This window comes from Thunnus thynnus, chromosome 19 (assembly GCF_963924715.1).
Source record: "Thunnus thynnus chromosome 19, fThuThy2.1, whole genome shotgun sequence".
Classification (NCBI taxonomy): domain Eukaryota; kingdom Metazoa; phylum Chordata; class Actinopteri; order Scombriformes; family Scombridae; genus Thunnus; species Thunnus thynnus.
In genome coordinates, this window is record NC_089535.1 from 21,175,102 (window position 1) to 21,193,575 (window position 18,474).

The 18,474-nt window shown below is 38.5% G+C and overlaps 1 long non-coding RNA gene across 5 annotated transcripts in view; it reads right to left on the reverse strand.

Moving 5' to 3' along the window:
• Nucleotides 1-9,535: 9,535 nt before the first annotated feature.
• Nucleotides 9,536-18,474, reverse strand: part of LOC137170826 (uncharacterized) — a 103,346-nt gene continuing 94,407 nt past the window's right edge. For 3 of the 5 annotated variants that reach the window (XR_010924673.1, XR_010924675.1, XR_010924672.1), the window contains one exon: nt 9,536-14,830. This is a non-coding gene — a long non-coding RNA (uncharacterized lncRNA). The other 2 variants (XR_010924674.1, XR_010924676.1) reach the window with 2 other exon arrangements.

The window sequence follows — 18,474 nt, forward strand, 5'->3', positions numbered from 1 at the left end:
TCATTACTTGTCTCTCTCACACACATGCACAGACCTCAGTCATCAGTTTGAACAACTGACACAACTGCCTTGACTGTCCTTGAAACACTATCCCTGCAAGTGAAATACATTTCAACTACTATCCAGGGTGCTAACATATCTTGTTCCAACTTTCATGGCCATCTTGTTCACTGTAAATTTCATAACAGACAGGAACACGCCCCAAAGACACACACAAACGTCACTCACATCATTGCAGGGACACTTTTGAGTGTCATCATGTCATTGTGTTGTAATGGGAACACACTGAACTCCGAAACACCCTCCAACATCACCTCTAACAGTAATTATAGGAAACATCATGTGTTACAAGATGCTTTGTCTTTTGTTTTTATCTTTATTTTGAGACTTAATCAGTTTAGCATGTATTTACAGATTGTTTAAATAATAATTTGACCATACATTATAGAGGAGAGACAGATAAAAGTCTGAGGAAACACAAGTGGTGGTGAGGCACTCCATCTGTCCTCACTGTTGCTTTAAGTTATTCAGGACAGAAGAGCCTGCGTGCTTTGGTTTAGACATGTTGTAGTAATTTCATAATTTTACAGCTATATGAAATTCTGATGAGACAAAACATATTTTGGGGTTAAATTGGGTAAAACAAATGAGTGTGTACATAACAGATACAAAATGGATTTCTCTCTGTCTTAGCTGTTTCTCAGTAGATCTATTGTCTTTAATTATAAGGTCTGTAAAGGGGTACGTTTTACTCAAATTGCTGTGATTGATTATGTGAGTTCAACCGTTTAAAGGTCCCACAATTGTTAAAAAAAATAAATCGGGTAAGGCCTTTCTTTTTCAAAATATTGACTTACATAATTTTACTCATAGTGAAATTTGTGAAGTTACTGCGTCTTTAAAGATAGGTTCAAAATTCTTCTAGTCTGTCTTAAAACAACAGTCAGGTGCCCATATGAACACTGATCATATGGGCAGCACCAGTTCATACTGGCTTTTAAAAAGATCCCCTTCAAATGTGCTTTCAATGTAAGTGATGGAGGCCAAAATCCACAGTGTATCCACACACTTTTCTGCAAAAATGCATTTAAAAGTTTATCTGAAGCTTACATGAGGCTTCAGCAGTCTGAGTTAGTCATATCAAGTGGATATCTGCCACATTTACAGTCTTTTTAGCATCAAATTTCCTCTTTGTGTTTCCACGGACAGTGTTTCCCTGTTGAGCTGCAGTGAAGGTATACTAACAAAAAGAGGGACTTTGGCACTAAAAAGACTGTAACATTGAAAGATATCTACTTGATTTGGCTCATTTCAATGTCTGAAACTTCATATTAGCCTCAGATAAACTTTTAAATACACTTTTGCAAAGAATGAGGCTTGTGGATTTTTGCCCACATCACTGACATTGTAAGTGATGGGGGCAGAAGGGATCTTCTGATGGCCAGTATGAACAGAAGGAATGATTATAATGATTGAGCAAGAGAAACATATTTCAATGTTCATTTGGGCACGTCACTATTGTTGGCACGGATGAGAATGATGAGAATGAACCAAAACAGTTAAGTTGCAGGATTTCTCTGTGGATTTGTCACTATGAGCAACACCTTCCACAAACAAGTAGTCATGTGATCCACTGTTAATATAAAAAATATTGATTATAGCAGCTTTAAATATCTATGTGACAGGCTCTGAAAGCCTTTTACTCACTTTAATTACACAGGTCCTCAGAGTTCAGAAACTCCTCCGGTAGCAAGCAGATGGCAGAACAATACTTTTCAATTGGAAATATGTCATTTTGGGGAAAAAAAAAAAAAAAAAAAGTCACCTAATGGTTGTTATTCCACATCAATGATTTCATCAAAAGGTTGTGTATAAAAGTTTATAAAATGTTAATTAAATTAAATGAGAGGCAATGTTTACCTCTAATTCCAGCAACCTTTCTGTAGAGTGAACATGTGGGAGTTTATAGCTGGCCAAAAATAAAAAAAAGGACAATGTCAACAATGACAAAACCATCATCTGGCACCTTTAACAGTTACATACACACACATCCACACACAAACACTGTAAGCATGCTGGCACTCAGAAGCACCAGTGTCCTATAGCCCTTTTCCTGAACTTGCCGACTCAGAGGACAATGAGATGATGGATTATACTGTAAACTGTGTGTATGTCCTTAATATTCATGATCACATATGCAGCTGTTAATCACGGCATACATATACCTGTTCAAATTGCGGGGAAACTGGTCCCCACAAGCTAAACCATAAACCTTTAGGCTTAAGGTTTAGTGTTAGGGTAGGGCAAGTAGGAGTTAATGTTGAGCTCCATGAATGAATGTAAGTCCATGCACTGTCCATCTAAGCTACAGAAACTAGTATGTTACTGTCACTTTTGGTTGATCTTTTATAATTCACAGTTTTATAAGACAAGAGTTGACCAATTGTGTCCTTTTTTCCACTGTGAACAGTTTCAAAATCATTTTCGTTTTCTTAACTATTTCCCTCATTTGTGCATTACCCGGAATAGTGTTCCCAGAGGACAATGCCATGTATTCAATGTGATTTTAAAAAAATGTTTTAGTAAACAAACGAATTCCATTTACTTCTGTGAACTAATCCTTTATTGTTACATTGTCCTTACATACATTTTTAAGTGTGACAGCACAGACGCATCTTGTTTGCATCCTGCATGCATGTCAATTAATGTAGGTAAAGACGACGGCTTTAACCCCATCTCACTTTTCTTTTCACAACTGGGACTGACATAACAAAACTGATTTTTTGGAACTTCAGACATGGTTGGATTGTGTCTCACTCTTTGTTTCTTTTTTCCAGAGAAAGAGAAATTACAATCAATGACTCATTCGTCCAATGTTTCAACTGTTTACTTGGATGCCACTGAAGTTCACTCATCTGTTCGTCTCTATATTCATTCATCCAGCCCATTCTTCCAAAAACAGCCCCAATTGACACATTAAGTCAGCTCGTCCATTCATAAATCTGTTCAGTTATTCAACCATTTACTCAGTTTGACACTTTCCCGTGTACTTAAACCCATGTAACACAGCATCCATCCATTCATCCATCCATCACTCACCCAACCTCTCACTTGGCTTTTCACTTAGGCCTGCGGTCAGTTACTGCTTCCCACAGTGCACCCATCTATTTACCATGTGATGTGTGTTTCCACTCATGCATCCATCTACCTGACATGTGATCCTTTGGCTTCAGAATTAATCCTATATAGGAATTCAACCATCTATCAAGTGAATTCCAGTTTCCAGTTAAAATGATTGGCGTTGGTGTAAAGACGCATCAAGAATAGATAAGATAATAGAGTGAAGTGATCCTATGATGATATGGGATCAAAATAGAGATTAAATGATAGTCTTTGGCTTTTGCTGGTTACAAAGTAATTGAATGTGACTTCCAACAACCCCACCTTTAGCGAAGTTCTTTTTACCCCCACCTGCTTCAGCGGAGTTGCTTAATGGCCACCAGAAGAAGAATGGGCAGCTCTCAAGTGTCAATGTGAGTGTTAAGTGTTAAAAATCCCAGCATGTGTGTTCAGCAGACTTCCTTTGAGTAAATAAAGGCTTAAAAAGAATTTTCTCGTTGGACAGTTTTTCATTTTAAGAGTGATTTCTGTAAATGACAGGAGGTACAGCGGTTTCCACTCTGAAGCCCTTCATTAGAGGTGGCTCCCTCACACCAGCCTTTGGTTTGGTTCAAAGGTCAAGCCACCTAAAGCTTGCTCATTTAACTCCCCATGGTTAGATTTGCCCTTTTCACACATGTGTGTCATTACACATAACTCGGCCCCAAGACACATTCTTGGCCACATGTTAGCTGGATTAGATTTAGAGCTGTGAAGTGGCCTTTTTCTAAGAAAAAAAACAAAGTTTTAAAATGTTGGTTGTTGTCGCACTCGGAAACCAGTGCCATATGTTTATGGCTCCACTTTTAGCTTTTAATACTCAGTTGTGTTGCTAGGAGGAGTTGGGCGGAACCAATATAAAATCAACAAACAACAACAAAGCCCACATTTGGATGTTTATGTGATTTAGTGTGAGAATGTTAGAAACACAAAAAAGGGACTTTTAGGGAAAATATATCCCAGACCTAAACATCAAATTCATGACTATGAAAATGTAATGATGCATTTGCATGATTACTGTATATCTGGGGTGTAATTAAATCAATATTCTTTGAAGAAAATCCCCAATTTTTGCCCGAGACATTTTTAAGATACATGGTAATGGGTAATGGTTTTGTAAATAATTAAAGGGAGTTTTCTCTTAAAGGGTGTGACAGCTAAAACCAAATATTCAACAATCCTAATGTCTTAAAACATATAACCAGGAGGTTCTAACAGTGAATAGAAAATATATTTTATGAAAACTAGAGAAAACTACCAAAGTCTGAATGACTGAGCATGCGGTTTCAATTCTGAGGGTCCAAGTCATCCCATTAGTCTCTAATTACTGGTACAAGGTGTTTTCTGAACTGCTGAGTGGCACATTTTGAGCCAGCAGAGTCAACTGCCATACGATTGCTGTAGTTGAGATTGATGTTGAGTTAGGCAGTTACATTATGAATTTTCTTCAAAAGTGCATGCACCACAGGAACCCTGTTGTTTTATTAAGATTCTTCTTATTCTGCCTTAAAATGATGTCACTGACCACTGAAAAATATATTAATTTAGGCAGATGGTGGACTTTTTTGTAACAAGCAACTTTGAGTTTTGTCTGTCTGGTTTTCATTTCCACCATGATAATTATTAATGCCACTTAGAATCATTTTCCCTCAAAGTTGATCCAGTCTTTTACAAATACACATTGTACATGGATTCACTAGATCACGACTATTACAGATATATAAAATGCTGTCGTAAGCCCACAGGAGGTTGACAGCAATCACAGACAGTACATGAATACTAAATACTAGAATGTCTGATGTTAAAGCAACACATTTTCACATGTGTTTGTAGCTCAATCCCAGAGACCTTATTCTAAAAAATGACGAATAAGGTTTAATAATTTCACTCTCAAATCATTTGCTCCACAGGCTCAGACCCTGTCAACAGAAGGAAATTGGAAGGTTAGAAAATGTGATGTCTGGATTAACTTTGTCATAAGTTGCTTTCCTCAGGACGAGCCAATGTGTCATTAAGATTATCAAGATCAAAGAAAGGAAAGCAGAATTTAATGATTCAAAATATCATGTAACACTAACATTAATCATGTTTTATGAGGTAATATGTGAATCAGCTGTGAGTGCAATGCAATGTCATATGTATATAAATGATCAAAGGCAAAATAAAAAAAAATCATTAGAAAATAATTTATATCTGCCACATACCACATTCTATACTTCTTGTACTAATTGGAGATACCCTCCCATGCAGCCACTTGGTTTGCACTATGTGGCAATCCTCAGTGAGTTTGCAGTCATACAAAAAAAGAAAAAAAGAAAAAGAAAAACTGCTGAGAGAAGCCAATGCCTGTGTGTCTCCACTAATAACCAACTGGTGTTGGCCAAGCTGCTTCCCTCATTTCTTTATTTATCAGCGAGGGAAAGTTGACCGATGCCAAACTTTTTGCTGATGCTGCATTCGTAGCTATTTTGTGTTGCAGTACGGCGAGTAATCACTATGTTTAAAGCGGACAGTTGGGAAGGGCTGTAATCGCTGTTCTCTGTGTGAATGCAGGAAGCATACATTTTTAGACAAATCTTCCAACGTGTGAAATAATATTTTAATGATTCCCAACCATAATGTCTCTGAAGTGATAAACCCTTTCCACATGGCACATTTGCTAATCAGAGTGACCCAAAATGTTGCCCTCAGGGCCGCTGCTGGCCATTTCAGTGCCCTAAGCGTAATTGCTTTAGGGGTGAATATTAGGTTGTGGCTCGTCCACCTTACTACAGGAGGAAAGAGGCGTTGTTTGTGTTCTAACAACGTTTCGCTTATGAGTTATTGATCCAGTAAGTTTGAATATGTGAATAATTTTCCAACTTTACGTAGGTGCTGTTTAGTGCCCCCTCTGGCACTTGGTGCCCTATGACAGCGTGTGTTATGTAGCGGCGGCGCTGGTTGCCCTATAAGTATATCTGCTGCTGCCCAAAGTCAGAGTGAACTAGTGTGGGCCCAGGGAAAGATCTGAAGGGTCGTGTGCTATGGAAAAGCTGGTAGGAGGTTAATGAGGGACAGTAACATTACAATCAGTAACACTCTGATTCACACGCTTTCTTCAAACAGAATCACAGGGACTTTGGTAGGACAAAAAGGTTAATAGGTACAACTTTTCAGTGATGATAGAGTGAAGGAAATATGGCCACTGTTTAAAAAGGGTGATTTAAATGTGAAATTGTTTTATTTTTAAAGTGGCTGCAAGAGGATTTCTGTTATTTTATTTAGTCTGATCAATGCATTTTCTTGGGTTTGGTCTTTTTGAGAAAAAAATACTTTGTAATATGTAATCTTGCCAATTGTATGTATTAATTTAAGTTGATTTTATTTATATAGCACAAAATCACAAATCTAATCACAATTTGTTTAGATGTATCAATTACAATCTCCCTCACTATTTAGACAATCTCAAACAATCTGATACAGATACTTTGTTTCAAGACAATGCACAATATTGAACTTTATGCAAAACAAACCCCTTTCTCTTACCTTTCGCTTAACATGATGAGTTTAATGATGTCTTTCGTTTGCTCATTTTTCTGCTCTTTCCTGCTTTCGAGCTACCTCACAGGAGTCAACATGTCCCTAAAACAAAATGAAACCTGCCCTGAAAACTAAACACAACATTAGCCAGGGTGCCAAGAAGAAGGGAACAAGGGAGAAGAAGGAGACTCATCCAATTTTCGTTTGCTGGCCGCTGCAGTCAAAACTCTCATTTACTGTATAAACTCCGGGCTGCCAAGAGCTGGTGTCCAAATCAAATAGCCCAGCACAGCAGACACTAAAAACTCTTCCACTGGTGGACTCTTTGGCCAATTCATATTTAGTCTAAAATGAGCACAGATGGGGGAAGGTTTTTTTTTTCCCCCATGCTGGTGCGTGCTCAGACTTATCTCGTCATATAGTATATGCTTTGCATGGGGGAAAGACGGTTTGCATTTGAAAGGGACAGACTGTGATGATTGTTCTCATAGACTCATGAATATAATTTGAGAGAGAGGGGAAGCAGAAGAGACATGATGTTTGTCAAAGTGAGAGATAGAGCGGTGAGTGTGGTGTTGAGTGTTTGTTGCATACATGTATTTAAATTTGTGTGTGTGTGTTAGAGAGAGAGAATGATGAATAGTGCTTCCCGTCTTCAGGCAGACTGACTCTGCCACTACGTAATGCATTTCATATGCATCTCATCACCCCAAAATCTTGCCAAAACTAGATCAAAAATTACAAATGAATTTATTGTAATTGACACAGAATGTCTAGTCTTCCATCCAGCATCTGTTTTAAAACTATTATCCTATCAAAATTGTGTTTCCAAACTACTAGTTCAACTGTGATGAATGACAATGGGAAGACAAATAATGATAATATTTGACATCTTCTCTATATTTTTTGTTTTTTGAAAAAGACTTCATACTCATTTGGGATTCATTACTTTAATCTACAATGTACGGGGGGTTTCATAATGTTATTCTTCTCTCAGTAGTGTTGCTAATGAGTATCTCTTAAATCATTTTACATTTGCTTTGCTCAGATTATCATTAAATGTTTGAGAGTGCTTTCATACCTAACCTGTTTGGTGTATTCAAACAAACTCTGGTGTGTGCCCATCTTTTTTGTTTAGCTTAGGCTTGTGTGAAAGCTGAGACCAAATGACCAGACTGATAACACTTAAAAAAACCAGGTCTCGTCTCGTTACACTTCCAAGTGAACTCTGGTGTGTCATGATAGATATGTGATTTTAGCATAAATCCACAAACTAAATTATTAATTTACACAATCCACATGACGTCTGCAAGTGCTGTCAGGGAAGCTATACTCCTAAGCATAAGCAACCTACAGTGTTGCTTAAAAGTTTGTGAATCCTTTAGAATTGACTCTATTTTGGCATAAACATGACCTAAACCTGATCAGAATTTCATACAAGTCTTAAAACTAGATGAAGAGACATAAATTAAGCAAATGAGACAAAAACCTACCACTTGTTCATTTATTTATTGAGGAAAATGATCCATGTATTTATACATATGTATGTATACATACAGAAAATATATGTATGTATTTGTGTGTTGCAAGAGTGTTTGAATCTCTCGGATTATCATTTCATTTGAAGGGGAAATTTGAGTCAGGTGTTATCTGAGTCTTCACTATCGAAGTCTGAGCCTCACAAAATAGGTTTGTGAAAGTGTGTCATGGCTCGAACAAAGAAGACTGCTGAGGACCTTAGAAGAGGGGTTGTTGATGCTCACTGGGCTGGAAAGGGTTACAAAACCATTTCTAAGTTTGGACTCCACCAGTCAACTGTAAAGTAGATTGTGTACGAATGGAGGACATTCAATTGCATTGTTACCTTCCTGAGAGTGGCTGACCAACAAAGATCACACCAAGAGCAGGCGTGTAATAGTCTGGGAGGGACTATTACACTATTTCGCAAGGGACCCCAGGGTAATGTCTAGGAAACTAAAGGCCTCTCTTGCAGTGGCTAATGTCAATGTTCATGAGTCTACCATCAGGAGAACATTGAACATCAATGGTGTGCATGGCAGAGTTGCAAGGAAAAAACCACTACTCTCCAAAAAGAACATTGCTTCCCATCTACAATTTGCTCAAGACCACATGGATAAGCCAGATGACTATTGGAAACATACTGTTGCCACACACAAATATGTAACATTGGATAATTTGGATAAAATGAACAAGTTTAATGTCTTTGTCTCATTTGTTTAATTGGGTTCCCTATATCTAGTTTTAGGACTTGTGTGGAAAACTGATCAGGTCATATTTTAGGTCATATTTATGCAGAAATACAGACAATTCTAAAGGGTTCACAAACTTCCAAGCACCACTGTATATGCAGGATCATTTCATCATCAGTGAAGATTGTGTCTTACTCTGTATTTTGACAGTTTCCCATTTAAAAAGTTAGTGAAACATGGCAACCACACAGCAACATCACAATCTACTTCTTTGTGACACTACAGAAGATACAAGGTTTTGTGCTGTATGACCCAGTGTGAGTCATGACAGATACATTAAGCACTTTATTGTATGCCTGCTAGACTGTTGATCCACTAACACTGACAATGTGTCAATAAAGGACAATGATCTTAGTCATGTCTCAGAGACTAGAAAACCTTTGACACCCTGAAGAAGATCTTAAAAAAACTGAAACATGAGAGAACCTTACACTTCTTTGACCATTGTCCTAGATTTTTCTTACATTTGACCTTGCGGATTTTCTTTTATGCTAGTGTGCAGAAGTACACTTTTCATGTTTGACTTTCTTGAGGGCGCATATCACAGACTTGCATGTACATGTGGGAAAGATTATTTCTGTCACATCTTTATTTAATTCTTAAAAAAAAGAAGAGCGAGGAAAACAGGCTTTGCTGTTGCTGAAACTTTACAAATAGAAACAGACAGAAGTATGGCATTGAAATGTTATTTCATTGTGGAGTAGCATAATCTTCACAGTGTGCACACGAAACCTAATATGCTTTTCAGAGTTAATGTTTCTTAAAAGAAATAGTTGAATAGTTTTGGACAAGCAATAAGTTGCAGTATCTGTGACAACACTAACAGTATGCAGACGAAGAGACATTCTGACAGCTGGCACTGAGCTGTACCATTCACTGAAATATATCTATATAACTTCAAATTACTGAGGTTAATCCAATGTCTGTCAAAAGCAGAGTGAGCGGGGAAATCATGAAAATTGAAAAATGCAGAGGAGAATTTGCCCGGCCTTTAAGCCGACTGACCCAATGTGGCCGTATCCCAAGTCTCCTATCAGACCGGGGCCTGGACGTGCTCTACTTGCAAGATTGTCTGGCTCACAAGCCTTCCCCATAATGGATCGCACAGTAAATTTCATTTTAATTCCATCTCTATTCAGCCGGGGTAGCCCCCTGAGATAAAATGTCTCTTTTTCAATAGAGGTCTGCAGCAGTCCAAGTTGGCAACCCATTATTACAAGAAAGTAGATATACACAGAGTTATTAATGCAAGTGAATTTTTAAAATCCTGTCAGGGTGGTGAAACAGAATTTTTAAGTGATAATCATTAGCGCCAACTTCGAAAAAAGAGGCTGTCTGCTGAACCGTTTCTATTTTGTATTACTCTGTGGCATAAAAGTTATCAATATGGGGATTAAACAAAGAAAGAATGATTTACTGACTGAAAAGGTATTAGAGAAAATATGATTTTAAATGATTAAGTAATAACAAGTGAACTGGCCTTTTTGTAATCACACCTGTCCTCCATAGATGTATGACTTAATAAAGGGTGCTGGAGTTACACAATGCCTTGAAATAACCTACAAAACTACAACCAGCTACAAAGTCATTTAATGAAGCATATCATTTTACTTATATATAAGATGAGCCAGGTTACCAAGATCAATCCTAGGTTATTTTACAGCTAATGTTGTATCTGTAGCTCAGAGCAAACTGTTCTTGGCCTCGTTTCCCAATAACAATCAATCTTAGAAGTTAAGATAAATTTCAACAGTACTTAGAAGCGAGTGCACCCGCATGCCATTATTAAGAGTGGCTTACCAAGCTGTCCATGGTGCTGAAGGTGATGCTGAATAAATTTTAAAGTCTGTAAGCTGCGCTGTTTATTTTAAATACACACACATCACAAAGCATAAATGTAGTAAACTACACAAAGTTTTATACTTGAAATTCAGTATTCAGTATGTGCAGTTAACTTTATGTTCGTTTTCCTGGGTGGAAGCTGGTTTAAGAAAGCAGACTTTGATTGATTTAGCTGCTGCTGGAGGCAAACATTACTCTGAAGATCATATTAACACTAATGAAGCAGTGGCGGTTTCTATAAGTTTCACGAATATGCATCATTCTGGCATCATTTCTGCATTTCAGACTAGCTGTATGTAAGTGTGAGGCAAACATACACACCATAAATAGACAGAAAAGAGAGGACATGAAACCTGAAAATCTACCACCAGAAAAGCAGCATTTCAGCAGGAAGAGATGTATATATGATGCAAGAAGAGGGAGAGGAGGACTATGATGACACAGTCTGGCAGATCAGTTGTTGAACTGAATTTTGTGTGATTGTTGGTCTGGTTTTACTTTCTAATTTAAACATCAGCATCACTCACTTTGGGTAGGAGTCAATTGTTAATCTACGATCATTTCTAAGAGCGTCTTCAGCTTTTTGGAAACACATCTTAAGCTTAAGAAGGTAGGTATGATGGATTTTATAATAATCTTAGCCTTAAGATGCTTTTGGGAATGGAGTCCCTGTTCTGTAGAACCTGCAGATGTAGTGGGGTTCATTGAGTGAAACAGTGAAGAAGAAAGCCTTAAGAACAATCTAGACCACACTTTTGGAGCATTGGAGCATCATTTGTGCATCTCAAGAATAGATATGGTTGTATTTCTAAAATTGTATCAATCCATATTTCATAAGATGATTTTTTCTCTCTTAAATGCATGAACCATAGGCAGCCAATGAAATCACAAAAATATCTCCCATTCTACATGTTGTGAACTTGTGAGCAAAACCTAAAACAATAAATCAAGGGCTCCAGTTTATCTATCATCATTATCTACTTTTTGTGTAATTACATGAAAACCATGGCCAATTAACAGACTGGTAGTTAGCCGGGTGGGAACAGTTTGGCTCCAGCTATAATGAAGGTCAGTATTGGGGTGGATTGGACGGACAAACACAAATTATTGTTCAAACAGCAAAAAGTTCAATATGTAGGAGGTACCAATGACTACTAATGTGTCTACTAATGTTCGTGCTTAGAAAATGTGAGCACTTTAAGATTTGAACCTATTATGGCCATGATCAAATGGAGTCAAAATATGGATCAAATATGAAGTGTAACTGAATCCATGCTAATCTTTTCAGTTACTGTCACATTCCTGCAGCGCTGTGACCCAGGTGGTCCAAAAGCAGTAGGCTAAAACTGAACAAGCATCCTCTTTAAATTACTGACACTAGCTGCTCTCTGACATCTGTAAGCTGCATTCATGAGAGAGGGTGGGACTGACTTCTCATTCAGCAAGTATTGATTGTTGCCTTTTCTTGTTATTCAGGCTTGTTTTTTGGGCAGGGGGTATGTTTGTGACCACTATAACTTTAATTTGAGAAGGGACATTCATTCCAGCATAAAAACAGCAAACGAACAAACTAAAAAAAAAGTATTTTATATGTAATAATTTAAAGATCCTCTCAAGACATGTATTAAGATATATAAAAATACTCTCAATAATATGTCTGATGTGGTTTTTCCACAAAAATGTTTAATTACCACATTAAAATGTGTGTGTGCGTGCAGAACTGGCAGTTCTGCATCGTATGCCACAGTACCTCTTGCCGGAGGGTAGAAGGACAAACAGTCCATGATAGGGATGAGTGGGGTCCCCAGCAATGTTGGTGGCCTCGGTTAAGCAGCGTTTGTGTGATGTGTCCAGAATGGATGGGACTGAAGTCTCGATGATTTTCTCAGCTGTCCTCATCACTCAGTTTTCCTCTGCTCAGGTGGAGTACAGAGGATATGGCATCTTCAATGGAGCAGGGTGGTACGCAAACTTGAACAGGTCAAGTGCTGAGGGGAGTCTGGATATTATGTGGTCCTTGACCAACCTCTCAATGGGAGTGAGTGCTACGTGGTGGTAGTTGTTGAGACATGTAATTGTAGATTTTTTTGGCACTGGTATGATGGTGGTGGTCTTGAAGCCTGATGGGACGACAGCCTGGCTCAGTGAGTTGTTGGAAATATCTGTCAGGACATGTGCCAGTTGGTCAGCACATTCTCTGAGCACAAGGATCAGTATATTGTCAGGACCTGCGGCCTTCCGTGAGTTGACTCTCCTCATGGTCCTTTGGACATCAGCTAGTTCAAGACTGAGTACCTGTCTGGTCATCATATGAGAGGTGGCTTTCCTCCCAGGTGTGTCGTTGAGTGCCTCGAACTGTCCAAAATACTTACTGAGTTAATTTGAGAAGTCTGTTGTCATTGCAGGGTGGAGGAGCAGTCTTCGAGTCTGTGATAGTTTGGATTCCCTGCCACACGTATCTGGTGTCCCTAGAGTCATGAAAGTGACTCTGGATTTTCTGAACATTTGCACTCTTTGCTACTCTGATGACTCTGTTCAGGATGGCTCTTGCTGATCTGAGGGCCACAATGTCACTGGATTTGAAGGCAACATTTCATGCTCTCAACATCGCACACACCACCGTGGTCATCCAGGATTTCTGGTTGGTATGGGTAGTGATGATCTTGGTGACACAAACATCATCTATGCACTTGCTCATGTATCCGGACACAGATTCAGTGATTGTCAGTGGCTGCCTCCCTGAACATGGCCCAGTCAGTGCATTCAAAGCAGTCTTGGAGTGAGAGATGAATGTGAAAACAGCTTTTCAGTGTCAAACTCTGCACATACATCATTCTGCACAGTGCAAAAAAGCTTAAACAAACTGTAGGAACAAGAAGCAAAACAGATTTTTGAGAGGTTGACTTTAAATAAGGTACCCAGCAGTGGCTGGATACAATATGTCAGGAGTCACAGTCTGCACCCCACTTAATGAATTCCAGCTGGAATGTGATCCCTGTCAGACAGCAGCATCAGCCACAGCAGGATGCAGAGTGCATGAGTTGATCAAAGCCCCATGAAAAAAGTATACACATACACACACACACACACACACACACACACACACACACACACACACACATATATATGTATATATCCACCAGTGTGTTGGTTTGTGTGTCAACCAGCCTTAAAGGTGCAGTGTGTAGAATTAAGTGGCATCTAGAAGAATATTCATAAACTTATGAATATATGTTTTCATTAGTGTATAATCACCTGAAAATAACAATCATGTTTTCGTTATGTTAGAATGAGCCCTTTATATCTACACAGGGAGCGGGTCCTCTTCCACAGAGCCTGTCATGTTGCTCCGCCATGTTTCTACAGTAGCCCAGAACGGACAAACCAAACACGGGCTCCAGAGAGGGCTTTTCACGTTTTGCCACTAAATCCTATGCACCGCACCATTAATGGTAAAATATGGGCATGTTTATCATACATACAATTCATCTGGCATATTTCATTAAGTTGTACAGTATATGTCAATACAGTGAAGGGTAGACCTATTCCAATGGTTGTACCTACCCAGCAATGGAAAACAAATGTGTTCACTTTTCTATCTTACCCCTTCTGTGAAGGTGAAAACAACAATTACAAAAAGTGACAGAACCCAATGGGGAGGGTTGTCGTGGTCTATAATTTTGAGAGGACAAACATGATATTTGCAGCTTCAGGGTGACATAGCACCCAATAGGCCCAGGTTGTGTAATTGGCCTTTTCAAAACTCAGACAAAAAAAACAAAGAACTCAGGGCAGGCTTTCAAAACATGTCAGGACCATGATATAAAAGGATGTTAGCGAAAACTTTGGATCACAGATCTTACAACTCATGAATCTTCTTGATACCTGATAGATAAATACTGAATGCAGTAGAGATAGTGTTTGTTGCAAAAGGACAAAAAAACAAGCTAGATGGACAGTGGGGCTCACATATAGATTGTTAATTTTCACTTAATCACCTTTGCTTTCAAGTCACTTCTTTGGAACACAACGTTTGTTACCTGTTGAAAACACACAAGGAGAGGGATGTAAATAGGAAGTATCGGTTCTCCAGTTCAACACAGCAATCAATGATGGTGATTTTGAGAAAATAGTCCCATGAACTAAACCCAGCAGCCTCTTTTCAGGTGCACACAATAAGACACAATCACAGGGTCATGATGTTGTTGATTTTAATGTTTGAATGGATGTTGGAAAAAAGATGAGAGGGAGACTTTAATCACCAGAAAGACTAGATGCCTGTCTGAAAGAAGTGATCTGTTATTTTTTGCTTTAGTAAATTAACTGTATTCAAATATTAGTAAATTGCATTAAATTTGCTCCCTATCTCTTGATCTTTTTTACAGAGTTGCCCATGCAAAAGAAATCTGTATCCCAACTCATAATATTGGTGCTGTAGCGATAACCACTGCTAGTTGACAGTCAAATGAAGTGAATGCTAGTATATACCACATATAGACATTTAATATACAGTCCAGAGACTTATGTTTGAGCAGTCGGTAATTCAGCTCTCCAAACTCCATCCTTATAGTTGCTGGACAACCTGGAAATATTATCTTGGGAGCAAAACTGAAACCAGGTTACTGCGGTAAAACTCAGGTAAAGCTCCTAAAAGGATTCCTGGGTTACAAGATAAGTTCCAGTGGTGTGAAAGGGCCATGACACTTCTATCTGAACTGGATATTTCAGCTAAGTATCCTAGGAATTATGTCCATATACCTCAGGCTTTACGTCAAAGGTCAGTGCCAATGCAGGAAGTAGTGTGCCCTAAGGTATGTGTAGTTAGGTGGAAATCAATGTTGGGGTGTTGGATAGATGTACAGCATATCTGACTGTCATGCAGGAGACATCCTATCCTAGTATACACATCCTGTCACAGGCCTGAAGTTTTTATTAACTGTAAGCACAATCTTTCCGTAACTTTAACAAAGCTCTAGTTTGATGGACAGATATTGTAGAAAGAATAGTATTATAAAAAAAAAACACTCTCATTGGGCTTAAAAATGAGGTTGAGGTTGAAGGGTTGAACATGATCTGGGGTTCTGCGGAATCGTCAAACATCAGCGTTCTCACCTGGAAATAAGGTTGATTATTTTCAGTAGCAGGAGAGCCAAACCAGTTCTCTTCTGTTACTGTAAACTGTCCAGACTGTTTACTGTTATCCTATTACATCCTCAGTTTAGCCATTTACCCATCAAAGCTTGTTGTTTTTCAATTCTTTGGCATACTCAGGCTTAATAAGGTAGAGAGTCGCATTATTTCTGTGAAGGTGATACTAATTTGCATACATAGTTGCCAACCTGTATACACACACAGACTCACTGACACATAGTTTCTCTCCTTTTTCTCCCTGTCACACCCCGCCTCCCACCATCCTCTATCTCCCTCCTCCTTCTCTCCAGCCAGCAAACCCAGCAAATGTTTAAATTACACGACCAAGTAAGCAAGATTAATTAAAATGATAATCTACGGGCTGAATATATTTCACAGTTAGCTAGGCGGCTGTTTGAAATTGCCATGCAGAGTTTTAAAGTCAAAGTGGAGTGTTGACCTATTCATCTGCTTTGGTGAAACAGTCATTAGCCCAATTAAGAACACGCAGACAATGAAATCCCCATTAGATGGAAAACACTCAGCGCTATAATGTACTTCAGTAATGTAAGGTATGGTAATGAGACGGAAAATAAAAGTAATGTTTGATTTATGTGAGCTGTGAATGTTAAATAATGTATATTTCTTTTTAAACAAGATATTTGGAGAACTAACATCTGTGCGAATAAGGCTGTTAGAATATAAATGATTCCCTTAAAGGCTTAAAAAGAGAGTAAACAGTTATAATTTTTTAATCCTGCTGTTTTAAGAGACACATACACCATCTGGAAAATTACTGTTCACAATTTTCTGTTGTTTTCTATTTCAAATATTTGTTTTATAGTCTCACTTTGTTTCCTTTTCCATATTTTACTGAGTTCTGCTCTCTTGTCTCCTTTATTTTTCTTGCACTCTTCTCAATCATAGTTCCAGGATGCTGCAACAGTGTGTGCTGTTTTTCAGCTGCTCTCTCTCTCCTTGTACCGAGCTTAATCAAAACACGGGTTAGATTCTCTATTCCCTGGATGTCGGATAATCCTCTTATGAAGTAACTGTAAACCCAAACTTGAGAACGTCTCTCATCAGTCTCCCATTCTCTCTATGACAACATACACAGGCAGCGCACTCTGTACGGTGTTAGATGTGCCTTTCACCCTGACATGGGTGAGAGGGAAAAAAAAAAAAAAGATTTTGAGAGGACAGTCTTCAATCAAAGTCAATTAGCGGCTAAGAGAGTGTGATCTCTGTGTGTCTGCATGTGTGTGCTTGTACATGCCTGTGCTTGGTTGTGCTTTCTTGTTTGTGTCTCTCTGTGTGTGCAAAGCTTTGCACTAGCCTCCTCATCTCCATGCTTCATTTATCTGTCATTAGCAGAATTAATGGCTGCGGGTTTGGGACGGAGAGAATATGGCGCCTCTCCAACACAGGGGAAAACAACTCTGTGAGCAACTCAGGAGCTGCACAGAGTGGGGGGTGCTGGAAGGATGGCGCTGAAGGATGAGGATGTAAATGAGGATTAGAGGGAGAGAGTGTAGAAGAAACAATGAAAGACAGAGAAGATATGCAGATAGAGAGAGCAAGTATTAAAAAAGAAGCTTGTCTTGCAAGGGAGGAGAAGTAATTGGTATCACCAGCTGAGGGACAAATGGGCCAAAGGAAGAGTCTGGAGATGGAGGGAGAGACAGACAAAGACAGAAAGCATTCGTTATGATTAAAATAAAGGAGGGAGAACTATGAATATGGAATTAAACAATGGCTTATCGGTCTCATATTTCCCATGGCCCATGTCCACACTTACGCAGAAGTTGAAAATGTATCTTTCTTTCTCCATTTTGGCCTTCATCAACACTACTAGCAAGGATTTTCCATGCACTGAAAGTTAAGGTGGACCAAACTGAAAAAGCATGTGTCACATTGTAGTGCAGAAGCAGAAAGTAAAAAGGAGCTTTTTAAAAGCAGTGAGGCAAAATTGTCAACCTTCATGATCAAGTACTTTGTCATGTAGCAACAAAGTTAAAAACCTGTTGCCTCAAACTCTGTCTGTGATCTTTTATTATGTGTCACTATCACTGATAAAAGTGTTGTCACTGACAACTTCTTTAAAACGACTGCATCAGTTTAAAATCATGCATTGTGAAGTAAAGTATCTAGCTGTTTCTTTAAAATGGTCTATCCTTCTAATTCATTTATTATAATTCAATACTGGATTAAGGATTCCAGATGAAATTTACTGGACCCAGGAGTTTTAATATGTGTGTGCTTTTGTGTTTGTGTACTGAAGACTATTGCATTATTGCATATGCTAATGCTGTTTGCAAACCTTAAAGGATTTGGCTGGCAATTTTCTACATATTTTTTATTTTTTTATTGTCAACAAATTTCATGTGCAGAGCCAAACCAATAATTAACTAATCTACTTAGTTACACAAGTATTATGTGTGTATCCAAAGCCTTATATATTGTATTAAAACACATCAATGAGCCACATTATTGCACTGGGTGACATGTTCCTTTGTCACTGAAGAAGGTCACTAGCTTTTTGTGAGTGAGTGAA